Source organism: Caretta caretta, chromosome 2 (genome assembly GCF_965140235.1).
Source record: "Caretta caretta isolate rCarCar2 chromosome 2, rCarCar1.hap1, whole genome shotgun sequence".
Classification (NCBI taxonomy): Eukaryota; Metazoa; Chordata; order Testudines; family Cheloniidae; genus Caretta; species Caretta caretta.
In genome coordinates this window covers 99366210-99384069 of record NC_134207.1, presented here as the reverse complement: position 1 = coordinate 99384069, position 17860 = coordinate 99366210, and positions in this window count along the sequence as shown.

Here is a 17860-nt window from a genome sequence, read left to right as displayed (position 1 = left end):
ATTTGTTCATTGTAGATTTTCTTCAGCAAAAAAGTATTTTTTTGACAAAGTGAAACATTTCTTGCAAAAATTCTGTTTGATGAAAAATTGAAAATCTAAAAACTTAAACTGAAACAAATTCTGTTTATAAGTTGTCTTCCTTTTTTTTAACAAATTCAAAAAGTGGAAGAAAATTCTTGCAAATTGATGTTGGAAACTAAGATATATTTTTGACGACTTATACTAGAAAGAGATCTGTTAGTCTCTGAGGCACATTTGTTTCTCTTCTACCACCCCTCTCATTATCATCCACCCACAACACACACATGATTTTCTGGGAGAGTGCTGACTATGAATAAGGCAATATTTGATCTAACCCAACAAGTCATATTTGGATAATTAAAGTGGGGGACTTCAAGTGGGTGGTCAGGAAATTATTTCTTTTTGTCTCCCTGAGAACAGGAGGGCAGTGAGCATTTCTGTTCTAGCTCATCACGGCTCATCAGGAATGTGTTTAATAATTCAGAAATTCACCAATAATTGGTATGTTGCTTAAATGATTGTAGGCTTTAGAAGATAAACATAGAGTATTAAACTATTAAAGTAAGGTGAATACTAATTGTACTTCAAATCACAACAGTACCCTGTTGTCATACTTTTGAAGGTTAGTTCTTATGATTTTTGTATACTTTTTTCTTTCAGAGGAAAGTAATATGACTGATTACCCTGTCTTTTGGAATAAAGTAAAGCCTTGAGCTTAAAACTGTCTAGACTCTCTTTTCAGTTTGTTTTTTGACCTTTTCCTATAACGCAGCATGTGAACATCTGACAAAACCTTTAATTTTGGCAGGTTAGGGTACATGTTGTTTGGAAGGGAACTACAACTAAAAAGATAAACCCTTTCAAACTTTAATGTCACTATGTTTCACAATTCAACCTAACTTCAATATTCCTTTGGTTTTTCTTTTAAAATAAAAATATTTTTTTCTGACACCAGAATCATTTTGATGGAATGGTTATGGAAGCTGGAATACTATTTACTTTGAGCACAGACAGCAAAAAGGCAAGATTTTGCTGATTCTTTCTTATTTTAGTTCTTTGAATAGCTTGACCTATTTTCAGTATCTTTATTGTTCCTTTGTCTATTGGATTTTTATAGCAGTCTCCAAATGTTATATAAGCTTATCTGGTTTTATTTAGCTGACATTTTTAAGTGCGAGAGGAAGGGAACACCTATTATACCACTCACATTGAATAATAGGGACACCATAAATATTTTGGAGTGTTTTTTTATAGTGAAAACCATGAAAGTTTCATTTTGCTTTTCTGTCACGTTGTGAAAATGAATATACACAGAGACGCATATATTTCATACAAAGAAACCTATATTAAGATTGTAAACTCAGGGCATGAAATGTAGTAAATGTTAGAATTAAGGTTTCTGGTGCAATCCGTATTTGGCTCCTTGGTGCACATGTATTAGGATAGTCATTAACTAAGTGATCACTTACTATGTTTCTCCATGGTTTCTGCTTCAAATCGTGCATAGGATGGACAGCAAATATGGCAGGTGCAGTGAATGAGACTGTCATCTGGAGGGCCCCTGCCTCATTTACAGTAGAGTTTGGAAAGTATGGATGGATATAGTAAGTGAACACATGACATTGTGGGTAAGATACTGAACTGACTTATATAAATGGATTCTGTAACTGACTCCGCCACTGCCTTCCAGGTGATGTTGGCAGTGTCATTTAAATCAGAATGGTCCCCCTGTGTAGTTCCTTATTTTTCAGGTGCCCAACCAGAGACATCAAAGAACTGATTTACAAAAGTGCTGAGTACCTTCAACTCCAGTTGAAGTAAATTGAAGCTATAGGTGCTCAGTACCTCTAAAAATGCAGGGATGTGTATATAGTTCCCTAGGCTTTTAAAAAAGACAACTGTAAAAACAGAAATGTCATTTTGTAGACTGTATGGCATACCACACCATTCCTTTTGTCTGGGTCACCATTGGAGTTTTATATATTTTGAAAAATAAAAGTTCTTCAGGACACCAGAAATTAAGGATCAATTCATGTCCTCCTTGATGGACCAAAGATTATTTTTTGCATTAAATTCCCAAGAGTGACTCTCAGTTCTATTGTGCAATGTAGTGCTTTGTGGTTTACTTTTTACAGATTTGATGCTTCATTTGAATTAACTCCACTAGGAGGCCAGGCTTGGTAAACCTTTCTCTGAATGCATTTTATTTATTTGTGTTATTTTAATGCAAATCTTACCTCATTCTGAGCAGATACTGCTCTGTGGCCTTTGAAACTTAACCTTTCTAATAATATTTGTGGCATATTTTGTAAATATATAGTATTTGCAAAAATATGGAGCTGTCCTAGTAATCAAAGTAGCCTATAAATCTATTCTCTAGGAATGTTACAGTTCAGCTGGAATTTTATGATGAATTCTCTCAGGTACATTTAAGTGTTCAGTATTTGGATATTTACCATTGTGTGTGGCGGGGGGAGAGGGGAGGAGGAGGAGGAGGGTTGTTTTTTTTTTCCATTTGTTTTTTTGTTTTGTTTTTTTTCCTCCAGCTATTCAATAGAATTCCCTGTCTCTGTTTGTCTGTCATAGCATCATCATAAATGCTGCAGAAATGAAAAGCAGGAGGAAATGAAGGAAATGTCTAGAGTGGACATTTATGAATGGATACAGTTAGACTGTATATGGAATGCTATGATTGTTTTGAAACTGCATATCTGATGGCGTAGATCTGTGCCTGATACCTTCTTGAATAATGCATCTCATTTGTAGATCTTTATTGGAATCCTCGCTCGCTTTTGTTCTCCCCTCGCGCCTCCTCCCAAAAAAGCAGATTGCACCAACATTAAATGTAGTTTGATTTAAAAAAAAAGCTATTTTACAGTATTCCAATAATCAGCTCGCCCATTTTGGAATGTCTTATGCTGAAAGAAATGAGTCTGGTCTGAATAGGGAGAGGGATGTGCAAAAGTTTGCTGAATGATTCACAGAAACATATGCTTGTGATACTATAGAGTTTTTATGTGATCTTCATAGCATCTATGAGCAAGAATTGGTGGATTTTACTGCGTTCAGATGTTGACATGTAGATGTCTTTATCAAGAAGTCAAATTGTTCTTTTTTTAAGCAAAGATCAAATATTTTGATGTGTTGAAGTTTTGCCTTGTGAGGATGTGAGTGCAGTTCATGACCACAAATCAGTCACCTTAATCCAATCCTTATGAGTAGACATAGTGACCAAATCTTGGGGACTTAGAATGTTCAGCCCATCTGGATTGCAAGAAGCTCTCTGTCAGTGTCAGTGCTGTGTGCTAGGGAAGTATCCAAGAGTGTGGAATCTTTTATTGGGTTTCTGGAACTTTGCTGTCATAATGCAATTCAGGCTAGGTTATGTCTGATGAGGGGAAACCTCAGAAGTATCTTTGATTTCAACACATAGGTATGCTGGGCCAGGCAATGAAATGTCCTTTAAGATAGAAAAGCCAGATGGAATGGATAGCTTATAAGTGTATGTAGCTTTTCGCCTCTAAACTGTAAGATTTTGTCTGTCCGGTATCAATAGTGCACTCTATACTGTCTACAGTACAGTGCTACAGCTACAGCCAAAGAAGGGGTTCTCCTATCACTGTAGTAAATCCACCTCTGTGAGAGGTGGCGGCTAAGTCGACGGAACTTTCCATCAACCTAGCAGTTTCTATACTGGAGTTTACATCAGCTTAATTACCTTGTGCAGGGTATGAAATGTTTCACAGCTCTGAGTGGTATAGTTAAGCTGACCTAATGTTGCAGTGTAGACCAGCCCTGAATTATGTTCTGACACATAGTAGTGATCCCTTTGCTTTAAGATAGCAATACATTAGCAGCGTAGGGATCTTATAGTACTCCTACTACTTGTGTTGTACCAGTTTTGTGGACTGAGGACTTCTATGTTTCTGGAGCTTAAACTGGTAACTTTAAGCAATACTAAAATTAATTATAAAGAGTGTTTAAAAATAAAGACGGGGATGATGTGGAGGAGGCTGGAGTTTCTGCAAGGGAATTGAGCAAACAAGTCAAAGAACTGAAACAACAGGGAATCTTGTGAAGCCATATTCGGCTCAGCAGATAGGACTAGGAGACAAAACCTACCAGATAGTCTTACATTGATCTGCATTGGCTGCATCTTCTGAGTTCTTCTCAAGGGTAGCCCAATATGGAATGCATTGCAATAAATCCACCCCTCTGGCTACATAAACATGGAGCACTGTTACAATATCTGTATCATAAAGGAATAGTCTTTGACTTTGGGCCAATTGTAAATGGTGGGAAGAAAGAACTCCTTGCCAGAGCTATTGCATGGAAATCCAGGACCCGTGGTGAATCCAAAATAAATCTAGGGCTGCAAAACCTATTGTCTAATGTCAAATAAATGCCTCTGCTAGAAAGTCACTTAAACCCCAGGCTTTTTTTTTTTTTTTTTTTTGAGGTTTCAGAATTTGTTTTTGTTTTGCATTGGAATTAAAACAAAACCTGTTGAATACTTTCCTGAAAATGGAATGGTGTTGAAATGTACATTTCAGCTTTCTGATGTGGGTAGGTAGAAAAGTAAATGTGAGTCACAGGCCTGGAGTGTGAGAGACCCAGGGTCAAGTCCTTGCTGTGCCAGATTCAGAATAAAGTTTTTCATCCCAGATCACTCCAAATCGGGCAGAGCAGGGACTTGAACCTGGGTTTCACATGTCCCAGGCCAGTGACCTCAATGAGTCTCTTCCTGCCCCCAAATAAAAAAATTGCTGAAAAAAGATGTCTCCCCAGAACATCTGGTTTTGATTAAACCAGCATATTTCAGCAAAATTTCATTTAGTCAATAATATTCCAACTAGGTCTACTATATATTTATATTGCTTGCTAACAATGCTGACTTCATTTCAACAGCTGTAATATATTCATTATCCTGGAGAAATACATCATAAGAAAAAAAGCAGAAACCTAAAATATTGGGGTTTGGTGGTTCTTGTCATCTGGTTCTGAAAACGCTGTTCACTCTGACTCCAAGTACCAGTCTCACTGGCATTACCTGCTACCCAAGAAATTATTTCCAGTGGTGATATGATATAGGCAATATTATTTCAGTTTTAGAAGCCTTCACACTTACAAGTGTTCAGAATTGGCCTGAAGGATCTTCTGTCTATTTGTTTTGTTTTATCAAAACAGGACTTCTAAGGAATGCGTTTTTTTAAGCGGAGAAGGCTGTGCAGTGCAGTGGCTTAGAGGCTATGGGGAAAAAAATATAAACAGACCTGGTTCAGATACATTCCAAAGTAAGTGAGACATGTCAGGTATGAAATTCAAGGTAGAATAAAATGAAAAATAAGTCAGGTTTTGTTTCCAGTTGAGCTATGAGCAAGAAGCAGCTATTATTGACTCAGGGGGAAATATTCATTTTAACACAACCATGATATTTGCCTTTATACAATACTTTGTGTGGAAAAGTACAGAATATTGTTAATATAAGACATTGTAAACCACAACCAATGCTGAAAAAGCAGGGGAGCTAAACAATAAGGACTAGAAACTGTAGTGAGATAAGAAATTGGAACTAAATTCCATTTTCTAAAGAGAGAAGAACTTCAGCTGATAGGCCTTGCAGTCTAACTATGGGTTGTTACCTGTCCCCTTATGCGGGGGGCGGGGGGGTGTGTGTGTCAGATTCCCTTGTTGCCTAGATTGTGTCCTCTGGTGATGGAGGTTATAAACCTCACACTGGTGCAGCCACAAAGGGGTTAATGGGAAGAACAGTTACCTTCCCAGCTGTTACTAGGTGGCTGACCAGCAGCACTGATGAAACATTGCTGGTCCTAGAGACAGAAGCCTCAGCTGGAGGAACACTCTAAGGAAAGGGAACTTAGAGATCTCTCAGATAGTTGGAGGAGGGCTGCACATGTGAAGGCCTGCACATTGTCAGAAAGTCTGAGGGGATTTTGGATCTTCCTGAAGGTAGGAAAGGCTGTTTCCCTGGATAAACTTCAAAAAGTCTGTAGAAACAGACCATAACTGCTTAATACAGGATCCTTGGGCCAGAACCGAGAGAAGAGAGGGGGCCTGGATTGCCCTACAGACTCCCAAGGCAGGGGAGGTGTAAAATAAGATTGGCACAAAGGGGGACAAGGACTATCAAGCCCAGGGGTGCGTCTGAAGGCCTGGAACAGGGTCATTTGACTTCTGTTTTATGGGACTCTTTATTACCCTGTCTGTGTGTGTTTGGGGAATGGGGGAGTGGACAATGAGAGACCTGGTCAGAGGACTGAATTGTGAGAAGAGGCAAGCCACTCCAGGCTCAGAGTGACCACTGACAGGGGATGCCAGAGTTGAAGAGATTTTTTACACCCACAGCAGCTGATGAGTGACCCTCACTGGCCAACAAACCAGCTATTACACTGATTCGCATCCATGTTCCTAAATCTTGTGCAAAGGTATTGATCTCCCCATGAACATGCTGCCTTCAGTCCTTTAATGGCAGGTAAGTTAGCAAAACTGTTATGTAACTGCCTCGTGTAGGAAGGCAAAAGAGCCCTTTCCCAACTCCAGCCACCATTTTACCTTGCTTATATTTCCTCTTTCAAGGATAAATTGTCAATATAAGCTACAAATTTAAATATTCAAACACATACCCTACTTCTATAGCTGTCCAAAATGTTTTTCTTTGTCTATCCATCATGAATAGAGCTGGTCAAAATATGAACATTTTGCAAATAGTATTGAAACATTGCATTTGTTTCCACTTTTTCAAAATGGTAGTGGTTTTCTTACGTTTTTTTTCTGAAATTCTTATTAACATATATTTGAAATCTTCTGAATATTTTGTTTTCCATATTTCTCCCTCCCCAAAATTTTTAGTATGAAACACAATTTTTGATAAAAAGAAATGTTTCTAAAACAATTGTACATACTTTTTTATTGAAATCATCATGGACATTTTTGTGAATAACGTATATACTCGATCATAAGCCGGTTCGTCTATAAGCCGATCTCCCCCCCCCCCAAGATAGATAAGTAAAAATGGAAAGTTTTTATGACCCATTCATAAGCCGACCCTATAATTCAGGGGTCGGCAAACTTTGGCTCCCAGGCCATCAGGATAAGCCACTGGCAGGCCGAGATGGTTTGTTTACCTTGAGCGTCCACAGGCATGGAAGTAAACAAAGTGTCCCGGTGTGCTGGCTGCTTACCCTGACGGGCCAGTACAGCAACTGGTGGGGAAATTTTTTTGGCAGGGAGAATCTGGGGGTCTGGGGAGTAATCCCTGTGACCATGCCCACAGGACCCCTCCCTAGTCCGGGACCCCCACACTCTCCCCATCCCATTCCTTCCCACCTTATCTGGGGAGGGCCAGGGGAGGATGTCTCTGGCCTGGCTGGAGCTGATCCAGCATGCTGGGCACCACGGCCACAGCCTGATCCAGTGGGCCGCGCCAGGCAGCGCGGCTGCAGCCTGCCACCCCCGGTGCTGCAGCTGCTTTGGAGGCTGGGGGGAGAGCAGCGTAGAGAGCAGCATGGCCAGAAGCGGAGAGACTCTGGCCCCGTCTCTTTTCTTCTGGCTCTGCTGGCTGTGCTGCCTCTCCTTGCTCCCTCTGTTGGGGGGAGGAGCTGTGTCCCACCTCTCCCTCTCTATACCTTTTCATAAGCCAACCCCTTCTCTGATGCTTCCCTTTTTTACTAAAAAAAAAATTGGCTTATAAACGAGTATATATGGTAATTAAAAAATTAAGTCAACACATTTTCACCCACACTTTGTGAGTGTGTGTTTGAAAAAAGGTCATTTATCTATGGAAAAAAACACTTCTTACCTGAAATTTTTGACCAATTCTCCATCAATTAAGTTGTGAATGACAAGGTACCTGAAAACCCAGAGCATCTATGTAGCAACCAGTGTCACCTGCAGCATGGGTGCTTGTGTCACCAAGTCAACTGATGGCAACTCTACCGCTTGGACATGTCTTCACCTCCTGCTTACGTTTGCAGTGGAATTCCACTTGTGTGACGGGTGTGTAGACACTGGAGTGAACCACACTTTATACTTTTTGGCTTGTACTTTGTATGAGGGAAGTTCAATTGCCATTGGGTTTGGTTTTAAAAGGACATTCTTTACATTTATTTTTTTCTGTTGAATGAAGTGCACCACAGAGATATTTAAGCTCCATTTTAGCATGAGTATAAATCCAATTCCAGGTATTCTTAGGAGCCCAAGTGTCCCATCAGATCTTTTGTGACTTACTACCATCATAGGTGCCAAGGACAACTCCCTTTGTGCGGTGGGAAAGAAGCAGTAAGGAGGTTCCAGATGGGAGAATAGAGGGGCGGGATAGTTGACAGGAAGTTACCTCTGTAGTGTGTAGAAAGGAAAGTGGCTTGAAGCAACCTTGAGTTTCCCTCCATTCCTCTTCTTGCTTATCCCCAGCCCTAATCCTACAGTGGCCCCTGGAATTATTTGAAGATGTAGGATGATGTCACCTACCTCCATAGGAATCAGACCAAAGGTCCATCTAGCCCAGTATCCTGACTTTATACAGTGGCCAATGCCAGGTGCCCCAGAGGGGATGAACAGAACAGGTAATCATCAAGTGATCCATGCCCTGTGCCCATTCCCAGCTTCTGGCAAAAGGGGATACTATAAAGCAGCAACAGCTTCCTTTGTCAACCTCCAGACATTGTGGGAAGTATCCAAGGACACTGGGTAAGATAGGACCTCCTTACCAATCCTGGTTATGCTGAAGGGCAAAGAAACTAGAGATTTCAGGGTAGCAGAACCACAAGCTCTTATGGCATTGGTTGGAGTGGACTACTTGGGTAGGTGATGTTGGCAAAATGATGACTTTCCTTGCATTTGCCATTTGTTTAGAAGGAAAATGTTCATTAGAAAATGAAGGCATTCACTTCAAATATTACTGTATTTAGTTATCCTGCAACCATTTTTTACTTACCACTATATCAACTTTCCTTTGAGTCTTTGGTGGTTACTTGCTTTATCTTGAATGACTTGACTTTACAAAATGTATCATTTTACAGATTTAATCACTACTTCAGGTACTGCTGAAGCAATCTATATTGATTATATTGATTCACGGAGCCAGCAATACAAATCTTTCAGAAGTTGAGTTGAAACAACAGTCACTTCCAAGCTCTTTATATTTTGTCCTGAATTCTGGGTTCTGCTCTGATCGTTTCTTCTGTGCTGTGTCACTGCAAGAAAAAAAGGTCTAGATTAATTTGAGGTGCCCTTTTGCAGCTCTTACTGCTGCAGGTTCATATTAAAATAAAACAAATAATTTTTTTAATGACTCTAGAGGCATAGAGGTTCATTTATTACAAATCAAGACAGATGTTTGATTCTTGCATTTAATAAACCTCCAGTAGAAACTTTTGAGGAGGGAATGTTTGAAATATAATTAAAATGAAGCTCACACCATGAAAATACTACCACTCCGGGTTAATCTGTATTTCTCTATATCTTGTAGGAGGAATACAGCTTAATTCAAGGCAGTGCTCTGTTTTCTTCAGTGTTTCTTCAACAATAAATTGAAAGGGAAGGATGTTGAAATTGGGCTCCTTAATATATGTCTACACTGCAGCTAAGAGGTGTGATTGCCAGCTTGGGTATCATAGAATATCAGGGTTGGAAGGGACCTTAGGAGGTCATCTAGTCCAACCCCCTGCTCAAAGCAGGACCAATTCCCAAATTTTGGCCCTGATCCCTAAATGGCCCCCTCAAAGACTGAGCTCACAACCCTGGGTTTAGCAGACTAATGCTCAAACCACGGAGGTATCCTTTCCCCAGACTCATGCTAGACAGACTCATGCTAGGTCAGCTGAAGCTAGTGTGCTAATAGCAGTGTGATATTCAAGTTCAGACCCAGGAAGTCAGGCAGGCTTGGACTCAGGTGGCTAGCCCAAGCCCATGTTGCAACTTCCACACTTTGATTTTTAGAATGTTGGCTTGAGTTGAGCTAGTGAGAGTCTGTCAATCTGCACTAGGAATCACACTTCCCAGCTGCAGTGTAAACATCCCCTTGGAGTTTTAGAATTTAGGTTCCTAAATTACTTTAGGTGCTCTTGCAAAAAGTAAAATTTTCAAGTAACTTACCTTATGCAAGTAACTTGTACACAATATTTTGAGTTCAACAAATATACCTATTATATGGAGCATACTATTCAGGTAGTGCTCTGGTTCCAAGTATGTAGCTTTGAAGTGCTGCCATTCTATTGCATAGAGAGGCAGCATTGTTACTGAGACTTATTCTACATGACTGATTATCCTTACCTGAATAAAAGTTCAGTTCTTAAAGCAAACGAACAAAAATCAAGTTCTGACAGTAGGTAGATGAAGGAGAAATAGGGCTGGGAAACCAATATGATTTTGTCCTAATCCCTATTTCCCCCCTGCATAAAGCCACCAGGTCAAATAGCACCAATTGACAAAGTGGGTAAAAAGAGGTGCAATATTTCAATAAGGAAGGAGTGCTGAAAGTCAGGGCTGAGACGTGTTAATAGAACTCTGTAGGGAATCTCGAGCAATAGCTATCAATGTTGTGCTTTCTCCAGTATGTGTATGCGTTTGTTACTTCCTTGAGCACTGAAATTGTTTTTTTTTGTTTTCCAGAGGGGCATTTAATATTGATTTGAATAAGTGGGTAGAATTTTATACTGCATTGGAAGAAAGCGGGTGTTTAAAAACTTCTTCAAACACTTTTCACTTATTTTCATGAAAATATTAAAACAGAGAAAACAAAATCAGTGCCTGACACTGAGGCACCCAAGGAACCAGTCTTTCAGCCTGTATGAAGGTCAACCCCACAACTGTGTTTTACATTGTCATTTCTGAAGATACTTGCTTCCTTCATCTCGGTAGACCCAAGATCAGATGAAGATGGCACAAAGCAGAAAAATAGGCTAAATATTACAATGGAAGATTGTTCAACAAATAATAAATTGGAGTCCTAGCAGGAATACTTTTCACAGTTTCAAAAAATAACCCTTTTAATCATCATACTCAGTTGAGAAGAACAAGGTAGAACATTCAATAAACTTCTACCATAAAGGGATTAGGGCCATTCAAAATCTAAGCCACATCAAAATAAGTATTTATCATGAAAAGTTGGTCACAATATGGAAATAAAAATAAAAGAACAGATCTTCTAGCTTAATATACTATGCACGCAAATGTGTGAGGAATTAATTTTTATTATTAGTGTGTGTACTTAAAGAACAGAAATGGCTATAATCATTAAACGAGAGCATCATCTAAAGAACAACTCAAAGGAAATACTTTTCTATTGAAACGAAAAAAAGGTAAAATAGACTATACCTCATATTACAATAGATTTAACCTTCCTCATAACGTACCTCCCTCTTTGATTCCATTGTGACTGATGTGTACAAACAAATCTGATTATTAATAATGGTAAAGAAATTTTCAAAGTAATTGGTGAGAAAGCTTAATATAATTGGGGGAAAAGTCAAAAGAAATTCAATGAGAAAATCAATACCTATACTAAAATGAAGAGATCTTACATTCTAGCACCATTGGACCTGAATAAGGTTTTTTTTTTTTTTTTTTTTTAAAGAAACATGTATTATAGCTAATGACTGAATCTTTCAAAAAAGGTAGTGTTAAATAATATCTCCAACAATGAAAAGAGTGGAGTCCTACACAGAATCATGCATTAAGAGTCAAAAGATATAAGAAGAGAAAAGGTTTCAGAGTAGCAGCTGTGTTAGTCTGTATCCGCAAAAATAACAGGAGTACTTTTGGCACCTTAGAGACTAACACATTTATTAGCTCATAGGCTTTCGTGGGCCACAGCCCACTTCATCGGATGCATAGAATGGAACATATAGTAAGAAGATATGATCAAACCGAATGTGTACATTGGGGTATGTGTACCAATGCTATTTCCACAGGGTGGGAAGGGGTGGGGGGAGGGAGGGGGAGGAGGAGGTTCACAGCTACTGTGCTGGTGCTCTGTACTTAACATGAACACATCTGTCTTGACCATCCTAAGCCAAAGTCCTGCAGAGATGTCCTGTCGAAACCTATTTACTCAGGGTTATTCATAGCATGAGGATTCAGTCCAGAGAACTTGCTTCTACCACACCTTCTTTCTCTGAAACATGCAGTATAGGCCACAAAGATAGCATATGGGACTAGAGAGATCACTGTTTTTTCCCCAGTATGGCAATGCCTATGAAACACGCGACTGTTAAGCACAGAAATGATGGCAGTAGGGGAACTGCAGTAGTGGTACTGCCTATATTAAAGACAAAGCAGGACTGAAAAGCATGGCTTTCCTGTGATAAAGCAATGGAAACCTCTAAGCTTCAAAGTTCTTGTAAGTTCTATACAGTATCTGAAGAAGATGTGGTTGTTGACTTACAAGTGATTACAGCAACTTTTAAATCAACCCCAACGTTAAAAATTCTGGAGTTTACTTGACAAGAACTCTATTCCAGTTTCCAGTGGGTTAAGAAAAAGGTAGTGTTGCAGTGACTCACCCCTTCTGTTGATTATTTCAAACACTTTGTTAAAAATGCTGCTATCTGCCAAAGAAGGCTGGCAACACAGAAAAGAAGGTGAATTGTATAAGGTTGGCCTAAAATGGAAAAGAGAAAGGAGTTAAAAAAAATCCAGCTTGTCATACTTGCTTTTCCTCTCACCTTTAGAAAGTATATACAATTACTTTCAGATTGGTTGAAGCAAAGTTTTATTTAGGTGTTGGATAATTCATCACAGTGTGTGTGTGTGTGTCAATTTCTCCTAAAGATACATGTTAATAGTTTGTAACTAGAAAAACAGCAGCAGCATCTCCCTCATGCTCTGGTCTTCAGATTAAAAACCAATCTGTTTTTAATACTCACTGGGAAACATTTTCAATATATTGAAATATTGAATATTCAGTAGAGCTCTTCCAGGACGTGAGGTAACTCCATTAAACAGATACTTTAAGGATATTTTTAGAAGAATCTCCAGAAGAGCACATCTCACTGCCATGCTTAAAAGAGGAATGAAGTGAAATGATTATCCTGGCTCCCATCCATCCTTCAATTTCCTATGTTCCTTCAATAGTCCTCACTTGCACTAGAGAGCTGTGTTTGTTTCATTTTATAGCCTTCCTTTCCTTCAATGCTACTATATAGGACTCCATTTGTCCCTACTGTACCTTTTAATAGACCTGTCTTGTGTATGATGAGAACATATTTATGGCTCAGTCTTTGTCCCATCAGATGATATAAAAATGAAATGGTTTTTTTCCTATCTTGTATGTTGTCTTCCAGTAATTTTTTTATGCAGTGTGAGCGGGACTCTGACATCATTTATACCAGTATATATGTTAATATAGTGTCAAGACCAGAAGAGACCATTGGAACACCAAGTCTGATGTACTGCATTACAGAGGGTAGGGAATTTCACCCAGTTACAGATACTCTTGTTTTTTTTCTGACTAACGCATAACTTCCAGAAAGACTTCAAGAGATGGAACATTCACACTCCTGTGGGGGTTTGTTTCTATGGTTAACCACCCTCACTGTTAAAAAGTTATGCTTCATTTTTAATTTAAATTTGTCTGGTTTCACCTTCCAGCCATTAGTTCTTGTTATGCCTTTCTCCATTGATTAGAGTCCTTTAGTACCTGTGCTCTTCTTGCCATGAAGGTATTTATACACCATAATCAAATCAGATCTCAATCTGCTTTTGATAAACTAAACCGACTGAGATCCAAGTGTCTCACTGTAAGACATATTGTCCAGCCCTTGAATCATCATGATACTTATCTGCATCCTCTCCAGATTTTCAGCATCCTTGTAGAAATGTGGATACCAGTTAGATAATATTGACTTTTTGGCAAGTTTTGCATTTTCTTTTGAAGCTCTTTGGACCCCATCTGCCTCTATGGTTGCACAGTACCTAGCACAACATGGTCGAAGTCTGGGTGCTACCATAGTATAAATATAAAATAAGTAAGGGCTTGATCCTTCCAAGGTGTGAGCAAAACACTTGAGCTAGTCCAATAAAAAATGCATAAGTGGTTAACTTCTAGCATGACAGTAGTCTGATTGCCTTCAATGCTTTCAACATATGATTGAGCTTTTCTGGGGTCAGAGTACTTACACTAACAACCTGATTATGGAACTATGTAGCTGTAGTGATAGGCACACTTTTAAAGGTGAAAATAAATAAAAAATGAAGGTCACATTAGCAATTTCATTGAAAGGTTATGATCCTGCAAACCGTTACTCACATAAAAGTCACACTGCAGTCAGTAAGATCTGCTTGCATGACTACAGATTTGCAGGATTGGGCCATAAATCCCTATTTTGAGGGGTTTATTATCCAGTCAAAAACAATCTTTGAGACTGTAATTTCATATCAGTGAGTTTTTTTTAAACAGTTTAAATTTCACTTGAAAGAATGCAAGTATCAACAATAATAAGAAAAGGAAACCAAGAATGATGATTAAACCATAAGAAACTTGATATTGTAAACAGGCAGTATTTATTTCCTTCAATGAATTGCATAATTTTGTCAAGCATTAAAATGCAGTATCCATAGAGAGCAGCCATGTTGGCACAACTTGACTGTAATTGCTCTAAAGTAACATAAATAGATCATGAAGGCTTTTAAAGATGTTATGATCTGCTGGCTCAGTGATCTGCATTTGGTAAAATCCCTCAGGGGCTTTAGAATACTAGATTTGTTTGTGTTGAGCCATCTCAAATCAGTGTTCAATCAGGTAACCTAATGTTTTTGTGCATGATACTAATGTATTAGAGTCTGAATCAGAATTTTGTTTCTCAGTTCCTTTCTAGTATCCTCTCCTTGGTATCTCTCTCAATTATTCATTGTGCAGGAGTACTTGCAAAAGCAATGATTAAAATATATGGAAAGCTCTGTGATATTACCTTTTATTAATGTTCTTCAACTGATTCACTGGTTGAGACAATCCTCTGTGTAGTTCAAATACAAACCAAGTAGCATAAAACTAGTGGCACACACTAGCAGGTCAGGTATTAGCTCTGGTGAAATCACGCAGCTGTTATCTTCCTACTCAGATTTCCAAAGGGGTGTTTTCAAGACTACTTGAAAATCTACTATTTTATAGTGTGTGTGTGTGTGTGTGTGGGGGGGAAATAGGAAAGATTATTTTTTATAAAGGATTATTTTTTTGTGCATAGCATATCATGACAGTATATCTTCATCCCACTACTTGATACCAAGTATTTCATTAAAATATCCTCAGTGTTATTAGCTCACAATACAAGTTCACTCCTGGTATAGGGATTTTCATACTTTCTCCTCAATCAGTTTATTAAGAGAAACTGTGCAGGGAGACCCATGTTAGGGGGGCACTAGGACCCAGGTCAGCCCTCCCTCACCATTCCCCTATTTTATGTGACCAGAGGCTCCAGCCTGTCAGAGCAGCTGCTAAAGCAGCTGAAGCAGGAACTTTTGGACAATCAAGAACTTTCTACAATTTTGACTAAGGTTTTTCTCTCCTGTGCTGATTGGCTGTTTGCTCCAACACTCTCCCTCCATCCCCTCACATTCTTTTCACCTTAGCTTCATGCCACACCTGCCACTTTTAGCCTCTTCTGTCCGGTCCTGTTCCCTTGACCTCCTTCCCTTTACTTTCCATTTATTTTTATTCCCTCCTATTGGGGCTCCTAATTACCCCCTCCCCGCAAAAAATCATGGAAATAACATGCCAATCATATTGGTTACTCTACTTATGTGTCCTACTCTTTCCCTATACCGTGTTTCTCTTATATATTTAGGGATTGTTTACATGAACAATTAGACGATGGCAAACAGGGTTATGAAATTACTGCATATTAGCCTGCTGCAGTCTAACTGCCTATGTGCACCCTACTGACATGCATTAACAGTTCCTTGGAGCACATGGAGTCCTCTTAGAAATGGGACTAAATCAACGTTCATTAATGAACTGTTAATGCATGTCAACAGGTTGCATGTGGATAGATAGACTGGCAGGCTATTGAGGAGTAATTTCACACTGCATCTTAGCAGAGTCTAATTGTTCATATAGACTAGCCCTTAGACTGTAAGCTTTTTGAGTCAGGGAGCATCTGCTACTGTGTGTGTGTATGCTACCTAGTACATTAGGAGTCCCATTTTTGGTTGTCCTTTAGGCACTATTGTAATAAACATGATTAATAATTTAAAAAAAAACAATGTCAATATTTAGAATCAAACTTATGTAATCTGGTAGAGGTGGTGAATGTGTGACATTCTTACTTATAAAATTCTGGTCCAAATGGCCCAAAATAATGAATTCTTCATCTCAGATATCTGCTTTATGCACACAACCTGAAGTTGTAGGAAAAAATGGTGCATGAGGGTTAATTGGTGCCAATGAAGTAAAGGTAAGGAATGTGTATTGAACATTTAACAGCTTGTATCTTTCTTTTCTTGAATTGTGTTAGCTTTGTTCTAAATGCTTTGTTCTAAAAGCTAACACAATTCAAGACAAAGAAGGAAACAGTCTTACAGAAGAAAGGGACATCATAAATACGTGGACAAACTACTGCTCTGATCTATATAACCACCAGACAAATGGAGATCCTAGTGTCCTAGACAGCCCAGATTCAACAGAGGAGGATGACTTTCCAATACAGCTGTGAAAACACTCAAGAACGGAAAGGCTACGGGTATTGACAACATTCCAGCCAAACTGATGAAATTCGGAGGAGAAATCATACTAGATGTACTCACCACGATCTGCAACAAGATCTGGAAGACAGGTGAGTGGCCCTCTGTGATGGGTTGGATCACAGAAACCCCTGGGGGGCTGCCAACTGATGTGTCAAGACTACTTCTGCCCCTGCTTTCCCTGCCAGCTTGGGACTCCAGCACCCTGTCTTGTTGAGCCAGTCTGCTCCAACACTGATCCAGGGTCTGAACCACGTTCCCCAAAGCTGTAGACTTAACTGATTTCATTGCTGGCACCTATCCTTGCAACAAAGCCCGATTCCAACTCTGTCCACTTATTTATTCAAGTGACACCATCATAGGACCTAATCACATTAGCCACCTGCATATCTACCAATGTGATATATGCCATCATGTGCCAGCAATGCCCCTCTGCCATGTACATTGGCCAAACCGGATAGTCTCTATGCAAAAGAATAAATGGACACAAATCTGACATCAGGAATCATAACATTCAAAAACCGGTAGGAGAACACTTCAACCTCTCTGGCCACTCAGTAAAAGATTGAAGGGTGGCAATTTTGCAACAGAAAAACTTCAGAAACAGACTCCAAAGAGAAACTGCTGAGCTTGAATTAATATGCATACTAGATACCATTAACTTGGGTTTGAATAGAGACTGGGAGAGGCTGGGTCATTACACATATTGAATCTATTTCCCTATGTTAAGTATCCTCACACCTTCTTGTCAACTGTCTAAATCAGCCATCTTGATTATCACAACAAAAGTTTTTTCTCCTGCTGATAATAGCTCATCTTAATTAATTAGCCTCTTACAGTTTGTATGGTAACTTCCACCTTCTCTATATGTGTGTGGGTGTATGTATGTATATATATATATATATATATATATATATATATATATATATCTTCTATATGTTCCATTCTATGCATCCAATGAAGTGGGCTGTAGCCCACAAAAGCTTATACTCTAATAAAATTAGCATGGGCAAATAGTTTTTACTTAGTGTAATGACTCATCCACTCCTAGTCTTTATTCAAGCATAATTTAATGGTGTCCAGTTTGCAGATTAATTTCAGTTCTGCTGTTTCTCGTTGGAGTCTGGTTTTGAAGTTTGTTTTT